Genomic DNA, 22,527 nt, shown 5'->3' with positions numbered 1-22,527 from the left:
TATTAGGAGGTACACCTCTCCAAAAAATAAATAATATTATTAAGAAAAAAAGAAAGAAAAAAAGAAGGAAATAAGAGAAATGTATAACTACCTGGTAGAATAAAGACAGTAGCCCTCAGTCTATTGAATCAGATTCTATCGTATTCCTCACTATAAAAATAGGGATAAAAGATGAAAATAATAGTGAACCTAAAAAAAAAAAATAATAATAATAACTATAAAAGGTGAATGTAAGGGGATAAAGTTCATGGGAATTATATATGCACATAAGAACAGAAAATGTAAAAAGAAAGGTATAAAGAGATGAAGGACTGATAAAATAATACCATCCTAGGTTTAGATGCAAGTATAGCTATCTTATGACTATATATATGTAATACAAACATGGGAATGAAGGAAATAATAATAAAATGATAAGAATATCCAAGTCCACATATATGTGTAGTGATACCACCCCCATAACCTGAAGGTAAAAGGCATGCGCATATACAACGGCACTATAGATATAAAAAATGTCGCCATATGAATTTTGATCCTTAATATAAGTTAATTTTACACCAAGGTCCAAAACCATTATATCCTACTAATATACCAGAAGGCAAGTGTAGATGTAAGCAGTTTTATGCAATATTTCAGATCGGAATGTTAAAAGATTTCACGCAAGTGTAATATTATATATCGCAAGTAGAATAAAATCCAAGACCCGACGCATGCGTTGTAATGTAATTCTTTAACTTTAAGTCAGAGTTTTAACGCAAGCGCAGTGAGGATACACTGTAAAAAGTTAAAGACCTTGCGCAAGCGCATACTCTTATGGTCTTTTGGATCTCAGATCGGAATGTTAAAGATCCTGCGCATGCGCAATATAACAATGCGAATAGAATAAAATCTAAGACCTGACGCATGCGCTGTAATATAACTGCTTGAGCTAAAAAGTTAAAGTTCTTGCGCAAGCGCAGGGACGGTATACTGGAAAAAGTTAAAGACCTTGCGCATGCGCATACCCCCACGGCGCGCGCAAGCGCATATTTCTATGGTCTTTTTATCTCAGATCGGAATGTTAAAGATCCCGCGCATGCGCTGTAACATAACTCCTTCAGCTAAAAGGTTAAAGTTTGTGCGCAGGCACGGGGACGAAAAGTTAAAGACCCTGCGCATGCGCATATCCCTACAGCTTCTCGGACCGGAGTTTAGAGTTTTCACACAGGCGCAGAGCCTTCAGAGGAAGAAAGGAAGTGACGGAACGATTGAAAAAACACACGAAGGTACTAGATTGGGCTACTGGTATGTCAGACAAGAATGCTTGGTAGTGTTTGGCTATAGATTACTTAATGACCCTCCCCTAATGTTTAAAAGGGTGCAGTGGTAAAGCACTCTTGTTGATAGTAGCTCTATCCCCTGAAGAAGCCACATCCAGTGGTGAAACATGTTGGGGGAACTCTTGTGCTAGTTTTTAGATTGGAAGTAGGTAGGACTAAGTGTTACAATACGGAGTAACTGCAGACTCGATCGTGTTTGAACACCAGTGGCTGAGAATTGCACAAAGGAAAATCACTGGACATTCCAGAGACTTAGGATGAATGAATAAGTGCATTCCTAGCATTATGCTCACCTAGGCAGACAAAGTAAAACTACTGCTGACAAAAGGAAAAAGTGGGACAAACGGATGCTATGGGGTTGATTATATGGGTGAAGTAACCCCTATCCCAGCCACCAGTGCCCTACCACACCTAGAATTTTTAACTATTCTTTGTTCTCCCGTTATGTTATGTTTCTTACAAATAAAATGAAATAAATGTTAAGTTTTATATTGACCAGAAACGGGAGTTTATTAGTCCAGGCAACTAGGCTATTTGAATTAAATTATAATTTGAGTATCCCGGGTCTAAAGGGTCTTTGAAAATTATGACAACTGAAGTGATATAACAGTTGCCTCCCAAAAAAAATCTGATTGAGGCAGGGGTGTGATATACCTATAATATAATTTCTATATAGTGCATTTGTTTAGTGCAGCATTTGTGTGCAGTTCTGCTGAGATACCGGAGCTATACAGAGGGACAAACGTTATTGGAACAACTAATTGCAACTGGTGTGATATAACAGTTGCCCCCAAAAAATTCTGATTGAGGCAGGGGTGTTATACACCTATAATATAAGTTATAAATAGTGCATTTGTATTGTGCAGCATTTGTGTGCGGTTCTGCTGAGATTCCGCAGCTATACAGAGGGACAAACGTCATTGGAATAACTAATTGCAACTGGTGTGATATACCAGTTGCCCCCAAAAAAATCTGATTGAGCAGGGGTGTGATATACCTGTAATATAATTTCTAAATAATGCATTTGTATTGTGCAGCATTTGCGTGCGGTTCTGCTGAGATACCACAGCTATACAGAGGGACAAATGCCATTGGAAAATCTAATTGCAACTTGTGTGATATACCAGTTGCCCACCAATTTTTTTTATTGAGGCAGGGGTGTGATATACCTATAATATAATTTATATATAGAGCATTTGTATAGTGCAGCATTTGTGTGCGGTTCTGTTGAGATACCGCAGCTATACAGAGAGACAAACGTCATTGGAACAACTAATTGCAACTGGTGTGATATACCAGTTGCCCCACAAAAAATCTAATTGAGCAGGGGTGTGATATATCTGTAATATAATTTATATATAGTGCATTTGTATTGTGCAGCATTTGTGTGCATTTCTACTGAGATACCGCAGCTATACAGAGGGACAAACATTATTGGAACAACTAATTGCAACTGAAGTGATATAACAGTTGCCCCCCAAAAAAATCAGATTGAGGCAGCGGTGTGATTTACCTATAATATAATTTCTATATAGTGCATTAGTTGTCACGGCAGACAGGATACAAGATACACAGGACCTAACAAATAAGTGTCTAGGCAAGAAGCTGGGGAATGGGGTCACCTCCTGACAAATCCCTACCAGCTCTCCCTAGACTGCTATGCCCACATTCAGACCCTGAAGGTGGGAATGAATGTGTCCTCGTGCCTGGGCTGAAGATTCCCTAGAATCCCTAAGATGGTGAAAGGGGGAAAGAGGCAGCCTGCTCCCTCAGACCTGGAGGGGGCAGGCGTCTCTCTAACAGCCCAGACAGGCAACCACAATAAAACAAAACCAACTTATCTTTTGCTGAGCAGGAACAGCCAATCCTTCCTTTCTTCCTTCCTCTGAACCAGACAGAAGCTATAACCCACCCAGGACACTGGGAGTGGGCGTAATTTAAACTCTTACCAATAACCCCACCCAGTGCACCTGAAGGGAGGCGGATACAGCTCCACTCCAAAACAATAACAAAAGTCTACACATGTGCTGCTAACCTAGCAGACCTCCGCACATGACCTGAGCACGGCATGACTGTACCCCCCCCTTCTACTGGTGGCCTCCGGACACCCCGGCCCAACTTTATCCGGGTGGGATCTGTGAAAAGCCCTCACTAGTCGTCTGGCATTAACATCCACAGCCGGAACCCACGTCCTCTCTTCAGGGCCGTATCCCCTCCAGTGTACCAGATACTGAATGGAACACCGAAGAACTCTTGAGTCGAGAACCCTGGAGATCTCGAACTCTAAATTTACATCTACCAGAACAGGGGGAGAAGGAAATGGCGATGGTTCCACCGGTTTCACATATTTCTTTAGTAAAGACTTGTGGAACACATCATGGATTCTCCAAGTCTGCGGAAGATCCAGACGAAACGCTACTGGATTGACCACAGCAGATATTTTGTAATGTCCAATAAATCTTGGACCCAGTTTCCAAGATGGCACTCTCAGTTTAATATTTTTAGTAGATAACCACACCAGATCACCCACACACAAGTCCGGACCAGTCATACGTCTCTTGTCAGCCATTCGCTTATACCTCTCACCCATCTTCTCTAAATTCACCTGGATCCTCCGCCAGATAGAAGACAAGGCAGAAGAAAATCTCTCCTCCTCTGGCATCCCAGAGGAACTAGTCCCAGTAAAGGTACCAAACAGGATGAAAACCGTATGCGCCAAAAAATGGCGACTTACCCATGGACTCCTGCCTACGGTTATTCAAAGCAAACTCTGCTAGGGACAAAAATGAGGACCAGTCCTCCTGATTCTCAGCCACAAAGCACCTCAAGTAGGTCTCCAGGTTTTGATTAGTACACTCTATCTGCCCATTCGACTGCGGATAAAAAGCCGAAGAGAACGAAAGTTGAATGCCAAGCCGAGAGCAGAACGCCCTCCAAAACCTGGAGACAAACTGCATGCCCCTATCAGAAACCACATCCGAGAGAATGCCATGCAATTTCACGATATTATCCACAAAAATCTGAGCAAGAGTCTTGGCATTAGGCAGACTGGCTAACGATACAAAGTGAGCCATTTTACTAAAACGGTCAACAACCACCAAAATTACTGTTTTCCCGGAGGAACTTGGCAGATCCGTAATAAAGTCCATAGACAAGTGTGTCCAAAGACGAGACAGAATAGACAAAGGAAGAAGTGAACCAGCAGGTCGAGTATGAGCAACCTTTGACCGTGCACAAGTTTCACAAGCTTCTACATAATCCTCAACACTCTTACGTAACCCAGGCCACCAGAACCTCCGGGACACAAGATCAAAGGACTTACCCCCAGGATGTCCAGCAAGGACAGTATCGTGATGTTCCTTGAATACCTTGTATCACAGTCCATCAGGAACAAACAACCTCCCTGGGGGACAAAAACCAGGAGCCCCCTCCTGGGCTCCCAACACCTCCATCTCCAATTTGGGATACAGAGCGGAGACCACCACCCCATCAGCCAAAATCGGAGTAGGATCCTCTGAATCACATCCCCCAGGAAAACTGCGAGACAACGCATCAGCCTTGACGTTTTTAACCCCCGGACGAAAATTAACCACAAAATTGAACCTGGTAAAGAACAGTGACCATCTGGCCTGTCTAGGATTCAGACGCTTGGCAGATTGCAGGTAAGCCAAATTCTTATGATCCATATATACAGTAACGGGATGAGACGCCCCCTCCAACCAGTGACGCCATTCCTCAAAGGCCAATTTGATGGCCAGCAATTCCCTATCTCCTACATCATAATTCCTCTTGGCGACCGAGAGCTTCTTGGGAAAAAAAAGCACACGGAACCCATTTGCCAGGGGATGAACCCTGCGACAGCACTGCTCCAACCCCCACCTCTGATGCATCAACCTCCACCACGAATGGCTGAGACACATCGGGCTGCACCAGAATGGGAGCAGACGCAAAACATTCCTAAATAGCGAAAAAGGCCTGCCATGCCTCATCCGACCAGACAGAAACATCGGCGCCCTTCTTAGTCATATCGGTCAGAGGTTTCACAATGGTAGAATAGTTCAAGATAAATTTTCTATAATAGTTAGTAAACCCCAAAAACCGCATCAAAGCTTTCTGATTCTCCGGTCGGTTCCATTCCAGAACCGCCCGGACCTTTTCGGCATCCATACGAAAACCAGAGTCAGAAACCAGATATCCCAGAAACGGAAGCTCCTGCACAGCAAACACACATTTCTCCAATTTGGCATATAATTTATTCTCCCGAAGGATCGTCAAAACCTGTCTCACGTGATCCTGATGGGTCTTCAGATCAGGAGAGTAAATTAGAATGTCATCCAAGTAAACTACCACGAACCTCCCCACAAAATGATGGAAAATGTCATTGACGAATCGCTGAAATACCGCTGGCGCGTTAGTGAACCCAAAAGGCATAACCAGATTCTCGAAATGACCCTCATGCGTATTGAAGGCCGTTTTCCACTCATCCCCTTCCTTGATTCTGACCAGATTGTAGGCCCCTCTTAAATCCAACTTGGAGAACACCTTGGCTCCAACAATCTGATCAAAAAGATCGGAGATCAAAGGAAGGGGATACTGATAACGGACCGTAATACGGTTCAATTCCCGGAAATCCAAACAAGGTCTCAGTGATCCATCCTTTTTCTTTTTACAAAGAATAAACCCACTGCCACCGGAGACTTAGATGGCCTAATATGACCTTTTGCCAAACTCTCGGCAATATACTTCCGCATGACCTCTCTTTCAGGTTGAGAAAGATTGTAAAGCCGAGACTTTGGCAACTTAGCCCCTGGGATGATATTAACTGGACAATCATAGTCACGATGAGGGGACAATTCCTGAGCCCCACCCTCCGAAAAGACATCCGCAAAATCTGAGAGATACTGAGGTAAAGCCGTAGTAGACACACCAGAGATAGATGTGCCAAGACGATTGTCCGAACAAAATTCACTCATAGAAACATAGAATGTGTCGGCAGATAAGAACCATTTGGCCCATCTAGTCTGCCCAATATACTGAGTACTATGGATAGCCCCTGGCCCTATCTTATATTAAGGATGGCCTTATGCCTATCCCATGCATGCTTAAACTCCTTCACTGTATTTGCAGCTACCACTTCTGCAGGAAGGCTATTCCATGCATCCACTACTCTCTCAGTAAAATAATACTTCCTGATATTACTTTTAAACCTTTGCCCCTCTAATTTAAAACTATGTCCTCTTGTAGCAGTTTTTCTTCTTTTAAATATTCTCTCCTCTTTTACCTTGTTGATTACCTTTATGTATTTAAAAGTTTCTATCATATCCCCTCTGTCTCGTCTTTCTTCCAAGCTGTACATGTTAAGGTCCTTTAATCTTTCCTGGTAAGTTTTTTCCTGCAATGATCCAATGATCTGTCTTGCTTGCCAATCTATAATTGGGTTATGTTTTGTCAACCATGGTAAACCTAAGACTATAGGAGCGGGCAAGTCCTTCATGACAAAACAAGACATAATCTCAACATGTGAATCTCCCACCCTTAACAGAATACCATGAGCAATATGAGTGAGACTCCTTTGAGAAAGAGGGGAAGAATCAATTGCGAAAACCGGAATCTCTCTTTCTAAAGTGCAAGTACTTAGACCCAGATTTTGAAGAAAAAGAAAATCAATAAGGTTTACCCCAGCACCACAGTCAATGAATACTTCAACAAAAAAATGTCTTGAGTCTAGCGCCACCATAGCTGGAAGGAGAAAATGAGTATTACAGGGAGCTTGCATACCTGCTTTCTCTACCACCCCATTCACACTAAGAGTCAGGGATGTTTCTTTTTTCTTTTTAAGTAAACCTCTTTGTGATTTTTTCTCATCAACATGCAGTTTAACAAAAGGACAAGCAAAAATAAAATTACCACTTTTTCCACAGTAGTAACATAGTTTATGCAACCTCCTAAAGTTCCTACTACCAGAACGGATAGATACCTGACCCAACTGCATGGGTTCCTCCCCTACCCCAGAGTTACATGTCATATCACCCTGGGGAGCAGGTGAGACGAAACCACTCACAGAAGGGATCCCTTGCGCGGAGGGAACCTTACACCTCTCTAATAGGTCTATCTAACCGTACTGCCAAAGACATAGCATTCTCCAATGTATCCGGGTACTCATGAAATGCTAGGGCTTCTTTCAATCTCTCTGATAACCCCTGACAAAACTGACTACGTAACGCGGGGTCATTCCACTCTGACTCAGTAGCCCAACTCCTAAACTCAATGCAGTAAGCCTCTGCAGTATGTTCACCCTGTAATAAATTATGCAATTTAGATTCCGCCATCGAGACCCAATCTGGATCATCATAAATTAATCCCACGGTTTTAAAAAATTCTTCCACCGACCGGAGGGCCAGAGAACCGGGTGGCAGAGAAAAGGCCCAGGATTGCGCGCCCCCTTTAAGCAGTGAAATGATTATCCCTACCCTCTGACTCTCATCACCAGACGAAGATGGACGCAGCCGAAAATACAACTTGCATGACTCTTTAAAGTGGATAAAGTCATCCACACCCCCTGCAAATCTATCAGGGAGAGCGACTTTAGGCTCCCCATAAATTTGACTCCCTCCTATTGCACCTGATGCCAGAGCATTCTGACACCGTGTGACAGAATTACGCAGATCCGCAACCTCTAGGGATAATCCCTGCATGCGATCAACTAGAGAATCAATTGACTCCATCTCAAAACAGCTGATAAATGGCAGACAAAGAATTGGCGGGTTATAATGTCACGGCAGACAGGATACAAGATACACAGGACCTAACAAATAAGTGTCTAGGCAAGAAGCTGGGGAATGGGGTCACCTCCTGACAAATCCCTACCAGCTCTCCCTAGACTGCTATGCCCACATTCAGACCCTGAAGGTGGGAATGAATGTGTCCTCGTGCCTGGGCTGAAGATTCCCTAGAATCCCTAAGATAGTGAAAGGGGGAAAGAGGCAGCCTGCTCCCTCAGACCTGGAGGGGGCAGGCATCTCTCTAACAGCCCAGACAGACAACCACAATAAAACAAAACCAACTTATATTTTGCTGAGCAGGAACAGCCAATCAATCCTTCCTTCCTTCCTCTGAACCAGACAGAAGCTATAACCCGCCCAGGACACTGGGAGTGGGCGTAATTTAAACTCTTACCAATAACCCCACCCAGTGCACCTAAAGGGAGGCGGATACAGCTCCACTCCAAAACAATAACAAAAGTCTACACATGTGCTGCCAACCTAGTAGACTTCCGCACATGACCTGAGCAGGGCATGACATTTGTATAGTGCAGCATTTGTGTGTGGTTCTGCTGAGATACCGGAGCTATACAGAGGGACAAACGTTATTGGAACAACTAATTGCAACTGGTGTGATATAACAGTTGCCCCCCAAAAATTCTGATTGAGGCAGGGGTGTTATACACCTATAATATAAGTTATAAATAGTGCATTTGTATTGTGCAGCATTTGTGTGCGGTTCTGCTGAGATTCCGCAGCTATACAGAGGGACAAACGTCATTGGAATAACTAATTGCAACTGGTGTGATATACCAGTTGCCCCCAAAAAAATCTAATTGAGCAGGGGTGTGATATACTTGTAATATAATTTCTAAATAGTGCATTTGTATTGTGCAGCATTTGTGTGCGGTTCTGCTGAGATACCGCAGCTATACAGAGGGACAAACGTCATTGGAACAACTAATTGCAACTGGTGTGATATATCAGTTGCCCCCCAAAAAATCTGATTGAGCAGGGGTGTGATATATCTGTAATATTATTTTTATATAGTGCATTTGTATTGTGCAGCATTTGTGTGCGGTTCTGCTGAGATACCGCAGCTATACAGAGGGACAGATGTCATTGGAACAACTAATTGCCACTGGTGTGATATACCAGTTGGCCCCAAAAAATTCTGCTTGAGCAGGGCTGTGATATACCTATAATATAATTTATAAATAGTGCATTTGTATTGTGCAGCATTTGTGTGTGGTTCTGCTGAGATACCACAACTATACAGAGGGACAAACGCCATTAGAAAATCTAATTGCAACTGGTGTGATATACCAGTTGATCACCATAAAATCTGATTGAGGCAGGGGTGTGATATCCCGATAATATAATTTCTATATAGTGCATTTGTATAGTGCTGAATTTTGTGCGGTTTTACTGAGATACCATAGCTATAAAGAGGGACAAAGGCCATTGGAACAACTAATTGCAACTGGTGTGATATAACACTTGCCCCAAAAAATTCTGATTGAGGAAGGGATGTGATATACCTATAATATAATTTCTATATAGTGCATTTGTATTGTGCAGCATTTGTGTGCGGTTCTGCTGAGGTACCGCAGCTATACTGACAGACAAACATTATTGGAACAACTAATTTCAACTGGTGTTATGTAACAGTTGCCACCAAAAAAATCTGATTAAGGGGTTCTTAGTACCTGCTTCCACAAATAATGCTCTTCTCTAGGGACTTTGGCACAGGGTAATTTTGAAAATGACAGGCAGAGGAAGAGGCAGGCGTTCCGCAGTGTTGGTAAGGGTCGGGCATGTGCACCAGTGGGAAGTTGGAGAAGGTGCGTGCGATTACGTCAAAGGACGCATTAGAGTTGGTTGAGTGGCTCACTCAGCCTTCTACTTCTGCACCCTCCACATTCTCTGTATCAGCACCCTCCTCACTCTCTGCTGTGTGCGCCCCCAAAGACATCACCACCACAGCCCATCCACTTGAGTCAGAGGAATTATTTTCCCATCAATCTCTAGAGCTTACTGATGCGCAGCTGTTCTTGGCATCTGAAGAGGAAGACGAGGTAGCAATGGCCGCCACCCAGCAGTCTGATGACATTTCCCAGATCAGCCCAAGGAGGGTGGTCTCCACTGTTGCTGCTGCCTACTCCGAGATCTCTAATGTCAGTGGTGGTGAAGGTGACGATGATGACGTGTCGATGGATGTGGGTGCCCACAAGAGAGCAAAAGGAGGGGAGTTCAGAGGGAGAGACGGAGCAGTAGATAGGGAGGAGAAGTAGGAGAAGCAGGCAGAACTTGCAGTGTACAGGAGGCAAAAAGTAGACTGCAAATGTATCTGAAGCGAGCCATCCAACATGAACGGTCACATCTTGCGCTCCCAGGACGCCGGCACAAGGCTCCGCAGTTTAGGCTTTTTTTAACGTGTCAGCTGCTTATAATAGTGTTGCCAACTGCAGCCTGTGCTGTCATCGCATAAGTCGCGGTAAGCCCAACACTTACCTAGAGACGACCACCTTAAGAAGGCACCTAGCCTCCCGTCACCTAGCCGAGTGGGAGCAACGCTGTCAGAACCAACAAAGCCACACTCCCGACGCTCCACATCCTTCCTCTTCTCCTTCTCCTCCCATTTTTCCTCCACTCCATCTTCCACCGTGCCGTCGTTGCATTCATCTGGCACAAGGCAGGCTTTCGTTGCCCAAATGTTTGAATGTAAAAAAATTATGACGCCGGATAATCCTCTTACCCAACGGCTGACTGCTGGCTTGTCAGATCTGCTAGCCCGCCAACTACTGCCATATAAATTGGTGGACTCGAGGCCTTTAGAAAATTGGTGGCCATTGGCACACCGCAATGGAAGGTCCCTGGAAGGGAATATTTCTCCCAGAAGGGCATCCCTGAATTATATGGCCATGTTTAGGGGCAAATGAATATATCACTGGCACACAGTGTTGATGCCAAGAAACATCTTACCACAGACACGTGGTTCAGCAAACATGGGCACAAATTTACATAACTTTTTTTGCCTACTGGATGAACCTTCTGACGGCGTCAAGCATGTAACCGGTGGTACCTGTGTGGATTTGGTGTTACCGCTACTGATTGCTGCAGGCCTGCCTCTTCTCCTCCTCCTACTCCATCCTCTGTCTCCTCCTCAGCTGACTCCTCCTTTTCCACTGCTACCGCCTCTTCTGCTGCATTCCCCAAGCTCCCCAGAACCTATTTGACGTGCCAGGTGAGATGTTGCCATGCTGTGCTGCGGCTTTTGTGCCTGGAAGCTAAGAGCCACACCGATCCTGCACTCTTTTCATCTCTGCGGTCACAGGCCGATCAGTGGCTAACCCCGCTCGATTTGACAGTTGGTAAAGTGGTGTGCGACAACGGTGCCAATCTGCTGAGCACGTTGAAACAGGGCAAAATGACACACATGCCGTGCATGGCACATGTTCTGCACTAAGTCATGCAGTGATTCATTGCCAAATACCCCAAGGTCCAGGACGTCTTGCAGCAGGCCTGGAAAATCACTGGCCATTTTAGAAGATCTTACACGGCCATGGCTCGCTGACGCTCAGCGGCGACACCACTTGCCTGTCAGACATCTGATTTGTGACTGCCCGACGCGCTGGAACTCAACCTTTTATATTCTTGATAGGCTGCTCCAGCAGAAACATGCCGTTAACGACTACCTGTACAAACTCTGCGGCAGGACAAGTTCTGGGGAGCTTGTTTTTCTTTCACCGTGCCAGTGGCTGCTCATGCGTGACGCATTCAGACTTCTGTGGCCATTTGATGAGATCAGCAAACTGGTCAGTCGCAGCTAGGGCACCATCAGTGACATCGTACCTTATGCCTTCTTTCTGGAGCGTGCATTGCGTCGTGTAATTGATCATGCCGTCAAGGAGCAGGAAGATGAGGAAGTCGCAAGGCTGAATGAATTCCCAGAAGGTGCAACTCCATCTGAGACAAGTAAGCAGGAGTCTGAAGAGGAGTCAGAAGAGGATGGCACTTGGGAGGGAGGAGGAGGATGGGGAGCAAGAAGAGCAGCCTTTAAACTTTTCTGGGATCCCTGGTGTTGTCCGTGGATGGGGGTGCGGAGAACAAGGACAACATTCTCCTGGGCGATGAGCAGGAGCCAGGCCGCTCCACTTCTTCCAATTTAGTGCAAATGGGGGACCTTCATGCTCCGGTGTTTGAAGAGGGACGCCCGTATAAAAAGCATAAAGGGCAAGGACCAGTACTGGGTGGCAGCCTACTTAGACACCCGATGCAAACACAAAATGGCGGACATGTTACCAGCATCACAGAGGGCTGTCAGAATGCAGCATTTCCAGGCCTTGCTGCGAGAGATGCTGCATTCTGCTGTTGCGGGCGCTGGCAGAGGAATTTACACCCACAGAGAAACAGTTGCGAGTACCTATCCTATAGCGCATGCATGAAGAGGGTGGTATGAAGATGTGTTGGTCACTTCAGATATGAGATCAATCTTGCAGCCAACCCCTCCGTATCCAGCCTCAGGGAACGCCTAGAATGACAAATGTCCGACTACATCGGGTTAACCGCCGATGTGGACGCTCTGAGAAGCGAGCAACCCCTTGACTACTGGGTGTCCAGGCTTGACCCGTGGCCATAGCTGGCACAATTTGCCATGGAACTCTTGGCTTGCCCCTCGTCAAGTGTCCTGTCTGAGAGGACATTCAGGACAGCAGGGGGGATCGTGACCGATAAGCGCACTCGCCTAGCTCACGACAGTGTGGACTACCTCACATTTCTAAAAATGAATGAGGCATGAATCTCGGAGGAATTCAACACCTGTGACGACCACGTTTAATTGAATTTCCTCATGACAACCCACAAATATCCGCCACCACCTAGAAAAAATAATGGTTCCTGTCTTACAGATGTAGCAGGGTTAGCACTCAAGCTCTTAACTCAAATTTCTTAACTCATTGCGTTATCTTGAGACAAAAGCCATTGAAAAGCAATTGAAGGTGTTTGCTTAGATTAGATAACACAACTCAGAAATCTCAGAAAACAGGATTGTTAACTCTACTCCATCTATAGGTAAATTCAGCGGCAAAAAAGGCCTGTTCTGTCTTGTGAATGCCTAATGTTTGGGACCTCTGAGGAATTTGACACCTGTGACGACCACGTGTTATCTAATGTCAACTATTATCATTTGTATCTGCAGTAAAATTGATATCCAATGAACTTCTAATATACCTCCAGCCACATAATTACTTGTTCTTTTCTGTCCGGTGAATTCCTAATGTTTGGGTCTTGTACTACACTGGCCTGCAGTAAAATTTATATCCAATGACCATCTAATATACCTCCATCTACATAATCACTTGATGATTTCTGTCCGGTGAATAAATAATTTTTGGGCCCTGTAATCTAACTGGCCAACAGTAAAATTGTCATACGGTGACCACCTAATGTACCTCCATCCACATTATCAATTGTTCTTTGCTGTCCAGTGAATGCCTAATGTTTGGGACATGTACTACACTGGCCTGCAGTAAAATTGATATTGAATGACCTTCTAATATACCTCGAGCCACATAATTACTTGTTCTTTTCTGTTCGATGAATGCCTAATGTTTGGGACCTCAGAGGAATTCAACATCTGTGAAGACCACGTGTTATAGAATTTCAACTGTAATCATTTGGGGTTTTTCCAAAAGAGGGGATTTCGTTAGCCATTTTTTTAATCCAATTTTATATTTTTTGCTCTTTTTAACATATGTATTTCACATCTATTTTTAATGACCTGCAGTAAAATTGATATCCAATGAATGTCTAATATACCTCCAGCCACATAATTACTTTTTCTTTTCTGTCCGGTGAATGCCTAATGTTGGGGCCTGTAGTCCACTGGCCTGTAGTAAAATTGATATCCATTGACCGTCTAATATACCTAAAGCCACATAATCACTTGATCATTCATGTACGGTGAATGCATAATTTTTGGGGCCTGTAATCTATCTGGCCAACAGTAAAACTGTTATACGGGGAACGCCTAATGTACCTCCAGCCACATTATCAATTGTTCTTTTCTGTATGGTGAATGAATAATTTTTGGGGCATGTAGTCCACCGGCCTGCAGTAAAATTGATATCCAATGACCGTCTAATATACCTCCAGCCACAACATAATTACTTGTTCTTTTCTGTCCTGTGAATGCCTAATGTTTGGGGCCTGTAGTCCACTGGCTTGCAGTAAAATTTACATCCAATGACCGTCTAATATACCTCCAATATACCTTAAGGACCGTACTCCCATGGCCTAAAATAAAAATTTTCTCATCTCCAGCAGGGCACATTTCTGAGAATTTCCCTTTAAAACACATAAAATGGCCACTGATTAAAATACATATTTTTGGGGGGAATATTTGCCATTAATCCCCCTCTGGTATGTCACTGTCCATGTTGTGGGATGATTTGTGCACTTCTTGTAAGTATTTGGTGACTGCAAATATGACCAGAAGGTTTTTCAGGTTCGCGAATCATCCGATATTCGTCCATCACTAATACTGGGTACTCACAGGCTCAGTCGGCTTAAACCCTCACTGGGCCGCTGGGCCCAGACCAACACATTAACCCCCAGTCTTGCCAAAATCTCACCCTTCACTTTTTGGTAGTCGGTCGCTTGATCGTCCTGCAAGTCGAAATACACCCGCTGGTAATTGGATGCCAGGAATGGAGCGAGGACCTCAGCCCACTGGTCACGGAGTAGCTTTTCCCTGATGGCCACTTTCTCGTACATCGCCAGGTAGGTTTTGATGTCGTCTGCAGGGTTCATCTTAGGAATCTCAGCACGGACTGCTTTCCGGTTGCTCCTGCTGTCTGCAAAAGCCTCACGTATTGTAGCAGCAACTGGTTAGTCTCCTGCTGCTACTTATTAGCCTCACGTTGCTGCAGGTTTGTCTCTTGCTGCTGAAGATTAGCCTCTATGAGGGCCTTCACAACAGCCTCCATTTGGTGTGGGGCACTGGTTGTAATACAGCTGGTTTAATGTACGACATACAGCCGTTCCTGAAAAATGCAGAAACCAAAAATATCGGCATTTACGCTAGCATCACTGCTTTTGCCCGCATCCTACACCAATTGTGGGGACTCCCTCTGGTAGACAGGATTAGCAGAAGCAGTATAGAGGCAACAACAAGTTCTTTGGATCAAACAGTTCAGTGTTTTTTTGTTTGTTTTTTTATAAACAATTTTATTGATTTTTAGACAATAAAGCAATGAATAAAGGATAAAAGTACAGTACAGCGAGTATCTATTATTTCCTGACACAGCAGGGTACAAGTTAATTTTTAACAGGTGACAGAATATGCATATGAATAAGACACGCATAAAATGCATTGAGTAATTACTAATACATCCATCTAATATCAAATATGACATAGAGCAAATGAGGTGATGGGGAGGAAATCCTCTAATTTAGGAAGCGGGAAAGAAGGGGGAGAGATCTTGGGGTATACATTAAGTTAAGAGAAGTTTCTGTATTTTTTCCATGCGGACCAGATAGAGAGAAACTTCTTTCTGGTTCCTTGTTCCCAGTTAGAAATCTCCTCAAGACGGTAGATTTGGTCTACTCTGTTTCTCCATTGCTCAATGGAGGGAGTTTCGGAATAACGCCCATTAGTGGGGATCAAGAGGCGTGCTGCTGATAACAGGTAAGATAATAATCTTACAGAAAAGGTATATGGGCACTCTTATATCTGGACACACACAGGATCAATGTAGCATCACTAAATTTATTTATTTTGTAGATGCATATATATAAGGGAATAAAATGCAGGTAAATAATAAATTACATGTACTATTACAAATCGTACCGGTAACTCCAAAAATAAAAATATATAAAACAAGACTTCATATATAAAATCAACAATCCTGCTACTACTTGATAATTATAAAATACTAGTAATCATGAGCTAAATGGGGTAGCTGCTAGGATACGGATATTATAACCCAAATGCAGTTCGTTCACATCTCTGATTAGAGCAAATAAGTATGTCCTCCTAAATTGCAATATGAAGATTGAGATTTGTGGCTGCAAACATATATTTCAAACACAAAGCTGTGAACTTGTGTATGGCTTGGTGAATGGTGTCTGAACCAAGGGTTTGGCTTTGTGTCTCATGTTAGCTCTTGTTGGAATGGAAAAGAACTGTACAAGAAAGATGGTTTGCACCTTTCTCTCAAAGGAACGAATGTCCTCGGTGAACAGTTCCAGGTATTTGCTAAGAAGCATTTAAACTAGGAAAGGGGGGCGAAAGAGTGATAATCCAGCAGTCCAACTGCCCCCTGAAACAATGCCAGAAAAGGGCAGTAGCACAAAGGTTAAGAAATGACAAGCTCAGAGTCTTGTCTACAAATGCTCGCAGTCTAGGAAATAAGATCAATGAACTTGAGGCTATAATGGCATCTGAGAATATAGATGTAGTGGCTGTTACTGAGACGTGGTTCAAGGGGAGTAATGACTGGGATATATCAATACCAGGGTTCTCTCTATACAGGAAAGACAGAGAAGGCAAGAAGGGGGGAGGGGTGGCCCTGTATGTGAAAGATAACCTAAAATCTAATTTGATACAAGTTAGTGAGAACAATTTAGAGTCAGTTTGGGTTACCGTGCAGCTTGATAATCATAAGGCAACTCGTGTAGGTGTGATATATAGACCACCTAGCCAAGTCAAAGAATTAGATGATCTACTAGTTGAGGAAATAGCTAAAATGACATTGAAGGGGGAAGTTATCATTATGGGAGACTTCAATCTTCCAGATGTAAACTGGAAAACCAAAATAGCTAGTTCTGCCAGGAGTACAGATATTCTAAATTCCCTACTGGGATTATCTCTACAGCAAGTAGTGGAGGAGCCAACCCGGAAGGAGGCCATTTTAGATTTAGTATTCACAAATGGGAATTTGGTATCTGATATTACTGTAGGGGAAAGCTTGGGATCTAGTGATCACCAGTCAGTGTGGTTTACTATAAGTACAGTGACTGAGTCACACCACACAAAAACAAAAGTTTTAGATTTTAGAAAAACAGACTTTTCTAAAATTAGATTAGTGGTATACAAGTCCCTATCAGACTGGAACAGTTTCATTGGAGTCCAGGAGAAATGGGACTACTTAAAAGTGGCACTATTGAAGGCAACAGAAAATTGCATTAGGCTTGTCAGTAAAAGCAAAAAAAGGAAGAGACCACTGTGGTACTCAGCAGAAGTGGCCAAAATCATTAAAAACAAAAAGATAGCATTTAGGAATTATAAAAAAAAACAAAACGAGGATGACAGACAAATTTATAAGATTAGGCAGAGAGAGGCCAAACAAGTTATAAGAGCTTCCAAAGCACAGGCAGAAGAGAAATTAGCTCAGTCAGGAAAAAAAGGCCAGAAGGCATTCTTCAGATACATAAATGAAAAAAGGAAACTAAAACAAGGAATTACCAAATTAAAAACAAAAGAAGGAATGTATATAGAAGAAGATAAAGAACTAGCTGACTGCCTCAATGAATATTTCTGTTCAGTTTTTACAAAGGAAAATGAAGGAGAAGGACCTCAGTTAGGAAAGAAGACTAATGAATCTTTTGATGCATGTGTCTTTACAGAGGAAGAGGTTCTAAGTCAGCTGTCTAAAATTAATACAAATAAGTCACAGGGGCCTGATGGGATACACCCAAAGCTATTAAAAGAGCTCAGCGTTGAACTAGCAAAACCATTAACAGATTTATTTAACCAATCGCTGGCAACAGGAGTCGTCCCAGAAGATTGGAAATTAGCAAATGTTGTGCCCATTCATAAGAAAGGTAGTAGGGAGGAATCGGGCAACTATAGGCCAGTAAGCCTGACATCAATAGTGGGGAAATTAATGGAAACCATACTTAAGGAGAGGATTGTGGAACATCTAAAATCCCATGGATTGAAAGATGAAAAACAGCATGGGTTTACTTCAGGGAGATCATGTCAAACTAATCTTATTGATTTTTTCGATTGGGTGACTAAAATAATAGATGGAGGAGGTGCAGTAGACATCGCTTATCTAGACTTTAGTAAGGCTTTTGATACTGTCCCACATAGAAAGCTTATCAATAAAGTGCAGTCTTTGGGCTTGGACTCCCATATTGTTGAATGGATTAGGCAGTGGCTGAGGGACAGGCAACAGAGGGTTGTAGTCAATGGAGTATATTCAGACCAAGGTCTTGTTACCAGTGGGGTACCTCAGGGATCTGTTCTGGGACCCATATTGTTTAATATCTTTATCAGCGAAATTGCAGAAGGCCTCGATGGTAAGGTGTGTCTTTTTGCTGATGACACAAAGATTTGTAACAGGGTTGATGTTCCTGGAGGGATACACCAAATGGAAAAGGACTTAGGAAAACTAGAGGAATGGTCAAAAATATGGCAACTAAAATTTAATGTTGATAAGTGCAAGATAATGCACCTGGGCCGTAAAAACCCAAGAGCAGAATATAAAATCAGTGATACAGTCCTAACCTCAGTATCTGAGGAAAGGGATTTAGGGGTCATTATTTCAGAAGACTTAAAGGCAGGCAGACAATGTCATAGAGCAGCAGGAAATGCTAGCAGAATGCTTGGGTGTATAGGGAGAGGCATTACTAGTAGAAAGAGGGAGGTGCTCATGCCGCTCTACAGAGCACTAGTGAGACCTCATTTGGAGTATTGTGCTCAGTACTGGAGACCATATCTCCAGAAGGATATTGATACTTTGGAGAGAGTTCAGAGAAGAGCTACTAAACTGGTACATGGATTGCAGGATAAAACTTACCAGGAAAGATTAAAGGACCTTAACATGTATAGCTTGGAAGAAAGACGAGACAGAGGGGATATGATAGAAACTTTTAAATACATAAAGGGAATCAACAAAGTAAAAGAGGAGAGAATATTTAAAAGAAGAAAAACTGCTACAAGAGGACATAGTTTTAAATTAGAGGGGCAAAGGTTTAAAAGTAATATCAGGAAGTATTACTTTACTGAGAGAGTAGTGGATGCATGGAATAGCCTTCCTGCAGAAGTGGTAGCTGCAAATACAGTGGAGGAGTTTAAGCATGCATGGGATAGGCATAAGGCCATCCTTCATATAAGATAGGGCCAGGGGCTATCCATAGTATTTAGTATATTGGGCAGACTGGATGGGCCAAATGGTTCTTATCTGCCGACACATTCTATGTTTCTATGTTTCTATGTAACTGTAAGTGAAAGGAATCCAAATCCAGTAGAATCTATCTGTTGCTGTGAAAAATAGTGAAATTGTGCCCTCCAGCCAGTGGTGATATGAAGGCCCCATCCAAAGGTGCTGCACGCCAGGCCCCCAGGATGTCATCATGCTGGTTACACGGGGTGTGCGACCAGGGTTGCCAACCTTCCTTTTAAATTTTTCTGGACAACTTAACCAAAACTCACGGACAGCTTAAAATTTGTAAAGACCACTCGCTCAAAATGTCTTAAACAGAATGCCTTTTATCACAAACCCCCCCCAGAATTAAAGGGGGTGTCCAGTAGATGAAAATAAAATATGACAGCAGCATGTGGAAAAAATCCACAACTCTCATCTGTTACATCCCCACTATTTTAGTATGAGTGCTTTGTTTCTATTGCTGCAGTGATGATGCATGAGGCGTACTGGACTTTCTGGCATCATTGCAGCGGCCATTTAAACAAAGATTGACAGGTACATAAATATTGGGACATCGATACAATTCTAACATTTTTGGCTCTATACACCACCACAATGGATTTGAAATGAAACAAACAAGATGTGCTTTAACTGCAGACGGTCAGCTTTAATTTGAGGGTATTTACATCCAAATCAGGTGAACGGTGTAGAAATTACAACAGTTTGCATATGTGCCTTCCACTTGTTAAGGAACCCTAAGTAATGAGACAGAATAATACTCATAAATCAAACTTTCACTTTTTAATACTTGGTTGCAAATCCAAAGGGTTTGGCATTTTACCACTGCAGCCAGTCACTATCCTCAGCATTAGACCTCTTGCACACAACCGTATGGCTTTTTCAGTATTTTGCGGTTCCGCAAAAAACAGATCTGCAAAAAATACATCTGTGTGCATTCAGTTTTTTGCGAAACAGAATAGCTGGCGCCTGATAGAACAGTACTATCCTTGTCCGTTATGTCCAGACGATATTTTATTTTATGTTCAGCAGACACAATCTACTCTGCTGAACATTATTCAAACGATACATCAATTTGGAGAGGTGTCAGGTCTGGATGTAAACTGGGAAAAAACTACCCTTATGCCTTTGGATAATAGGATCATGTTGTTAGATAACCTTTCACTCCCTAATGAGGCCCCTATGAACACTCTGAACATTTCTGATTCTTTTGAGTATTTAGGTATTATAATCTCTCCTAGAGAGAAGGAAGACTTTATTTCGCTTAATTTGATTCCACTGATAAATAAGCTGAGGTCCAAAAGAACAACATGGCTCCGTTTATCTCTATCGAAGGCTCATAAGGTATCTCTGGTTAAGATGGTGATCCTCCCCCAGTTATTATATGTCTTCAAGAATTCTCCAGTTTGGATTGGGGATAGATTTTTTAAATTGATAGAAAGAATTATTAGGGACTTATTATGGGGGCGGAAACGCATAAGACTCAAATTAGACTATTGGTATAAGCCCTTGGAGAGAGGAGGAGTTAATCTCCCTTCCTTCAGGGGTTATTTCTTGGCCGCTCAGTTCGGTTTTCTCCGTGAGTGGATGGATAGTCCGCTCTGCAAGCATTTAGTGAATAGATCTCCTTATGATAATTTTTTTACTCTGCTGGAGTCCGATCAATTGACTGACCCCGACAGAGAATTTAAATCCGCCAGGAATTTGTTTATGAAATCATGTATTTGATTAGACTTTGGTATGGAGTGAAAGGGTCAATTGGATGTACGCTGTTGTGGTACAATAAGCACTTACAAACTTTAGTTTAATTAAGTAGAGATTTATAATGGCAAAAAGGTAATATTCTATATTTGACACAGGTTGTAGAAAGTAACATAGTAACATAGTATATAAGGCCGAAAAAAGACATTTGTCCATCCAGTTCGGCCTGTTATCCTGCAAGTTGATCCAGAGGAAGGCAAAAAAAAAATGTGAGGTAGAAGCCAATTTTCCTCACTTTAGGGGAATAAAAAATTCCTTCCCGACTCCAATCAGGCAATCAGAATAACTCCCTGGATCAACGACCCCTCTCTAGTAGCTATAGCCTGTAATATTATTACGCTCCAGAAATACATCCAGACCTCTCTTGAATTCCTTTATTGTACTCACCATCACCACCTCCTCAGGCAGAGAGTTCCATAGTCTCACTGCTCTTACCGTAAAGAATCCTTTTCTATGTTTGTGTACAAACCTTCTTTCCTCCAAACGCAGAGGATGTCCCCTCGTCACAGTCACAGTCCTGGGGATAAATAGATGATGGGATAGATCTCTGTACTGACCCCTGATATATTTATACATAGTAATTAGATCTCCCCTCAGTCGTCTTTTTTCTAACGTGAATAACCCTAATTTTGATAATCTTTCAGGGTACTGTAGTTGCCCCATTTCAGTTATTACTTTAGTTGCCCTCCTCTGGACCCTCTCCAGCTCTGCTATGTCTGCCTTGTTCACTGGAGCCCAGAACTGTACACAGTACTCCATGTGTGGTCTGACTAATGATTTGTAAAGTAGTAGGAATATGTTATCATCACAGGCATCTATGCCCCTTTTGATGCAACCCATTATCTTATTGGCCTTGGCAGCAGCTGCCTGACACTGTTTTTTGCAGCTTAGTTTGCTGTTTATTAAAATTCCTAGATCCTTTTCCATGTCAGTGTTACCGAGTGTTTTACCATTTAGTATGTACGGGTGACTTGCATTATTCCTTCCCATGTGCATAACTTTACATTTGTCAGTTTTAAACCTCATCTGCCACTTATCTGCCCAAGCCTCCAATCTATCCAGATCCCTCTGTAGTAGTATACTGTCCTCTTCATTGTTAATTACTTTACACAGTTTAGTGTCATCTGCGAAAATTGATATTTTACTATGCAAGCCTTCTACAAGATCATTAATAAATATATTGAAGAGAATAGGGCCCAATACTGACCCCTGAGGTACTCCACTAGTGACAGTGACCCAATCTGAGTGTGTACCGTTAATAACCACCCTCTGTGCTCTATCATTGAGCCAGTTACTTACCCACTTACAGACGTTTTCTCCCAGTCCGAGCATTCTAATTTTATATACTAACCTTTGATGTGGTACAGTGTCAAATGCTTTGGAGAAGTCCAGATATACGATATCCATTGATTCGCCGCTGTCAAGTCTAGAACTTACCTCCTCATAGAAACTGATTAAATTAGTTTGACATGACCGATCCCTCACGAAGCCATGCTGATATGGCGTTATTTG

This window comes from Bufo bufo, chromosome 1 (assembly GCF_905171765.1).
Source record: "Bufo bufo chromosome 1, aBufBuf1.1, whole genome shotgun sequence".
NCBI lineage: Eukaryota > Metazoa > Chordata > Amphibia > Anura > Bufonidae > Bufo > Bufo bufo.
The sequence above is the reverse complement of the archived record's forward strand: the minus strand, read 5'-3'. Positions refer to the sequence as shown.